Raw genomic sequence first — 6,310 nt, forward strand, 5'->3', positions numbered from 1 at the left:
AACCTAAAGTAACCATATTTAAATAAAAGTTACTTCTTGTTTCAAAAAAACCGACATGACACCAGCCTTCTTATACAGGCTACAGTTCTGACTAAAAGATTCAAGGCTGGACTAGTTTAATATTTAGATAAAATTGAGGAAATGTGGAACAATAAATCTTTATATGCTGCGCTAAGGTTTTTGTCAAGCCTAGTGACAAACTTCTGGATTTGAAACGCTCAGCTCTGCTTTTAGAAAAGGAAAATAGAAAAACTTGTAGCAAAGTGAACAAAAATGGAGGATTTGAAAAGTTGTGAAAATATGTTACCTTGTAACTTCATTGCAATATAGAAGTGCAGTCAATAACCCTGTTGTGTACCTTTAATACATTTTATTAAAGGTACATTATAAGAGCAGCAGGTCAGATGCTACAGAGCATGTGAAAGTACTGATCAAAGGTTGTGAATATTTATGTACACTTTGTTTTTTATTTTTAATTAATACACAAAAATGTTCTCTTCTTTATCTTCATAGCATATTGTGTGCTGAATTTTGTGGTGAAAAATTATATTGGACATTTTTGGAAAAAGGCTGTAATATGATAAAATGTGAAATAAATGAAGCGCTGTGAATACTTTCTGTATGCACTGTACATATTAGGCCTGAATGTCTATAGAACACCACCATGAATAATTTTATTAAACATCACAAATCACTAACATTTCAAAATTTTACAGAGAAATATGATCTCTGGGACAGTAGATTTCTCCAACTATAGTCAGATATAATTATAATTCTGGCCAGCTCAAGTCCTGGATTAGTCATCAGACCCTGGTGACCTGTAACTCACTGGGCCTTCTCAATCTCCATTCATTAATTATAGAGTTCTTACTTGTAGAAAGAATAATGTCACTCTGGTTCCTATATTCAACAGATTAGTCTAAAGCAGTGAGGGACGGAAGTTAAAGTTTCTAAACTTAAATCAAGAGCTAACGACCAGCATGTTAGACCCAAGTCACACTGGTTATTAGACCAGATACAATTAGAGTGGCAGTGACAAAGTGCAAGAGGGGTGTGAGGGAAATGGAGTGATAGCTGAGAGAAATATAGAGGGAGGCAGAGAGAGCATGAGAGTTGAAGATAAAGAGACGGAGAGACTGCATAAAAATGACCCCTTTTAACTAATTAGCAGTGCTGCTAAGGGCCCTCTGAGAGTTGCCCCTGCTGCACCATGGCCCTATAGGTGTTGAGATCAACTCTGTGGCCACGGGGGCTCACAAGCAATGTGTGTCATTGGCGAACACCATCAGTCATAGAACAAAGGAGGCACCCAGGTCAAAGGCAGCAATACACTCCTGGATTTTGCTGCTCCACCCCTCTTCATTTCTGTCCCTGCCCCCCCCCCCCCCCCCCCATACATTTCCTTTTCTATTAACCCTTTCCTCCTCATCCCTTCGTCTTCATCCCTTCTCCCCCTTCGTATATCTCCCGATCTAGCGATCCTGTTCCTTTGTGTGTGAGTCAATTAGCTGGCCCTTTAGTTTTGATTTATAGAGCATGGGCCGCCTATGGCCTAATGGATGGCTGTGAATTTAATATGCAATGCTTTTGTGTGTGTGCATGTGTGTGTAAGACAGGGAGATAAATTAAGGACCAGGAGACACAATAGAGGTCACAGAGGTATCACTTGCTATACTGACTGTGTTTAAATTGGTGCTGGTCGGTCCCTCTCTTGAAAAAAAAAAATCTGCCTGTAATCCTGACATAATAGATTATGAACAATAATGGAGTGACTGGAGTGCTTGTTTAAAGTCTCTCAATATCATTAGCATGTGGAAATAATTAGTCCTTTCATAATGAGTGAAACCTGCAATTGTTATTTGTGCGAACAAAGGGCATCACCGGGCTGCAGAGATGATTCATCGGCTCATATTTTCATCCTCTTTGTTGCTGAGTTCAGAGATTAGCAGCACAGCCTGCCTTGGGGTAGCAGGAAGGAGAGGTCAGGATAGGTGCTAGCATACATCACAATCATCACCCTTATCATCATCGTCATCTGATTTTTGTAATTCACATGCTATGACCGGAGGCTATTTGCTCCAATACAAATCAAGAGGCCCTGTGTTGGTGGTTTACAGCAGGGTCATGAACTCTGAAGGCCATATTTCACACTGTCTGAAAGGGGGCCTGTTAGTCCCTTTCTGCCCACACACACGGACAGCATATCATCACTGTCAGGTGGAAACATTTCATCTTCACAATGCCAATGCTCGCTTTTTTGGAACAAACATTTTCCTCCTTATGGAAAGGGGAAAAGATCTTGGAGATTTTTCTACACAGCACAGAGACATTTGATGATTTATCACTCATTCAGTGTCAGATTAAATTCATTTATATTTTAGCTTGACATATCTCACCCAACATAACTGCAGAAGACAAGCGCACACACACACACACACACACACACACACACACACACACACACACACACACACACACACACACACACACACACACACACACACACCCATCCCATGGCAATAGTGCTTTCCAACAGTAGGGGCCTTTCACAGAAGAACAGCTCGAGTAACATGACAAAAAGCCCAAGGCATTGACCCAGCCAGGGAAATTCCCCAGATCCCAATTCGATCAAGCATCTGTGGCATGTGCTTGAATAAGCCCAATCCACTGAGGCTCCACCCTAGAATTTAATGGATCTGCTTCCAATTTCTCTGTTTCAGACACTACAGGAGCTGCTCAGAGATCCCGTCTTCATGTTCTAACAGTCCTAACAGCTGTTTTGGGGGGCATAACATTAGGTGCAAGATTTTAATCCTGTGGATGGTCAGTGTGCATATCAAAAGTGTACTAAAATGGTAATATAATAATGCAGTAACATAGTAACAGTCAAAAGTTGGAGCACGCTCATGGTAGTTCTAAAAAATAGCGTGTGCCAAGAAATGTATAATAATAACAGGAATATGCTTTGAGAAAGGTTTATTTGTAGGAGGCCAAAATTTCTAACAATATTCCATCAAAATTGTTCTTTTCTTTTGTTTTCATCTTTTAGGTGAGTCATCCATGCATCCATCCAACTTTCTTTCTTTTAAAGAAGCAGAGATGTGCAGACCCCAGTCACCTCATTCAGTGGTGTAGCAATGCATGCTCAAGGCAGCTAAGAGACAACAGCTAGTTATTCTGTAGGTGTTCAAGGGGTTATAGTATTTGCCCATATCAGCTCACCTAGCTCATTTCCATGTGAGGAACTAAGCGCCTCTACTTTCCGTATGACCAAGCCTCTCCTGAATGGCTGAGATCAACCCCAGGGGAAGACATGCTTTCAGGCTGAGGCTGGTTTTCAGGGCATTAAAATGTAATACTGTAACAATAATGGTTTGATAAACAAACAGTGCTGCTTTTTAGACTGAATGGTACACTGTCATTATTCGACTGACGTAATGTTGCTGATGTGGTCAGGATGCCTATGGGTGTTCAGTCAGGTGTGCAGTCAGTGTTTTGCATTTTAGCTTGAGAATTTTCATACTGTCTTTGTGATAGCCTTTGCTGAGCTGTTATGGATTTTTTTTCCCACAATGATGATCACTTTTTAACACAAAGTGACTCCTGTAAAAGACACCAACCATAAATACTTCTCCCAGTATTTCCATGGTTGACATTAAAGTTATTAACTAATCTTTGTAATCAAACATGTTGTTTTGCAACGTACAGCGAAACCGTCAGGGCCAAAAAATACATTTCCCTAAAACTTACAGGTAAAGGATATTTTTATGTCTCGCCAACAAATTATAGGTATGGCTCTGCAATTTAGTGTAATAATTTATTTCTAGACTGAAACTCCATTGAGGATTCTGAGAACTTTTAATGATCAGAAGATCACATACTGGCTGATATTACATCAATTTTAAAATCAAGGTAAAAGATGAGTCGATGCTCACATGGGATTTATAAGGTATACATGTTATGGAAACAGCCCAGCAACAGCAGATGTATAACTGTGGTGGCTGCCCTGGAGGGCCACTGATAATACTCAGTCTAAATGACCTCATTAAGAGACCTTTGTTTTTTTACCTTTTTCATCTCGGTGAGACATCTACAAAGCTGCCACTTCTTTCATCAGAGGTGATGAAAAATCACCATTTCTTTTTCCACACACAGTGGCTGCAGAGTACGTGCGTTCTTGGACGTGAGCAGAGATTATTAACAGTTTAATGGCTAACAAAGCCTGACAGGTGCTTCACTCACTGAGATTAAGGACCAGTGGGTTAACGACCCTGTGGGTGAGACTGTCATAACTCACAATAAGACCATTAAAATGATATTACTGAGAAAGACTTTGGCTGATATGGACTCAACTTCCCAACAAGGTGGCACTAGATTGAGGGTTCCTGTCATTTTTCTCTCTCCCCCCCCCCCCCCCCCCCCCTTCGCTGTAGCGCTGTAGAAATGTGTTTCAAATAAAGACTATCAGAAAGACACAAAGGGAGACAAGGAAGCTTTTGTTCTTTAAACATAAAAGACAATATGGGAAAACGGTCAACATACAACACTCCTAATTATATACTAGGTTTTATTTTGGAGAAGTATTATTTAGACAGTTACATTTGATTGGCTGCTAAAGGTGCACACAGCTAGTTAAAATGAAGAACAAAGAAAAAGGGAGGCACATTCTTGCACTCAGAGAAAGACCGGTTAGCCAGTAAAAGTTGCAGGACAATAGAGACAAAGCTCTGACAGGTACCTCTGTAGTTCACTGCTCCCCTCTGGTGGTCAGGACGGGATGCTGCAGTGCTTAGTAAGAAACAGAACAAAGAAAGCAGAGATGAACAATAGAGTTGACAGCAGGCAGCAGTAACAGAGATCAGATACTGCTGATCTGTGGCTCTGATAGTAACCATTAAACAGCAAAGACAAGGAGAGTGCCAACAAGTGTGAGCAACGTTTTAATGTGGTGACAGTAACTGAACATATGCAGAGTGTGGTTCATCATATAAAATAAGTGTACTTTGTTAAGTCTTGTAATAATATTTCCAAAAGATGCGAGAGAGAGGCTGTGTACAATGCTGAACAGGGCAGTTTGCAAATCTATGAATGTTGAAGACATCAAAAACAGAAGTAATAAAATAATGGAACAATTGTATCGTTTATTTGTTCATTTATTAGGATTTACTGATTTCTTAAGACTCTGACCTATTTAGTTGTAGTAATGTAGGATGATGTATGCAACATATGTTGAGGTTGAGAAAACTTATTTTACAGGGCAGGTCTTGCTTATACAGATGGACTCAAAAATGATGGATGTGGCTGAGGAGATGGAGCAAGTCATCTTGAAGGATCCTGGGGCGAGATAGTGAGCCCTAAGCTGGCCTGATGCATCTGTGCGTGTGTGTCAGCAGATTCACCTTGCTTATTATGCTCTGATTTCAAACACCAAGATGGGAACGGTAAAAGTGTTCAGCTCGAGTACAAATGGGACCTCAGAGTTGGATGGTAAAGTATATGAACAGCTCAAACATCAACAAGTTTCACACAGCGTGACACAGCTGCAAGTTTTGACGAGCTAGAATTGAAAGGTTCTGTCTTTCTAAGTCGAATACTGCGCTACCTACAGCACCTTTCGGTCTTCACTTTAATCTGTTGTCCTAGGATTTGTGGGTTGTTTTAATCTTGTCACAGGTTTAAAGGTCTATTGCAAATTCATTTTTCAATGCTGTGAAAAACCACAGACACATACGTCAAGCCACAATCTAAAAAAAAAACAACCTCAATAACAAATGAGTAAACAAGTTAATGACCTCTATCAGTCTGGAAAGGGTTCAAAAACACATTTCTAAGGATTTGGGACTCTAGTAAACCACATGGACAGCCATATCCACAAATGAAGGAAATGTAAATGATATATGTAAGTGTGATGAATATGTAAAAATGTACAAAAGGAAAAAAAGAAATCCACTGCTTTGAATGTGTCCCTGTCCCTGCAGGGTTCACAGCTGCCACCTAAGCAGCACCACACCTTCACCTGCAGTCACCTGTATCCTCCAAGACACACCCAGCACTCCTCTTGCTCCACCAAGAGGAAACAAATTTCAGATTTGTGATCTCAGACATGCACTTTTTACCTGCATCTCTGGAAGTTCCTGGAAAGAGATAAACTAAAGAGACAGATGATCATTTGTGTTTAAGTTTCTGCTGCATTTTTAGTCACTATTTAATTCAGAAAGCCAACTGGTTTAATTTTTCTCTACTTTGGTTTTACAGAAAGAGGTAAGATCACTGCCACTTTTGAACTTTATCTTTTCTCTAATTTTCCTTT

The sequence above is a fragment of the Astatotilapia calliptera genome, chromosome 17 (genome assembly GCF_900246225.1).
Source record: "Astatotilapia calliptera chromosome 17, fAstCal1.2, whole genome shotgun sequence".
Classification (NCBI taxonomy): domain Eukaryota; kingdom Metazoa; phylum Chordata; class Actinopteri; order Cichliformes; family Cichlidae; genus Astatotilapia; species Astatotilapia calliptera.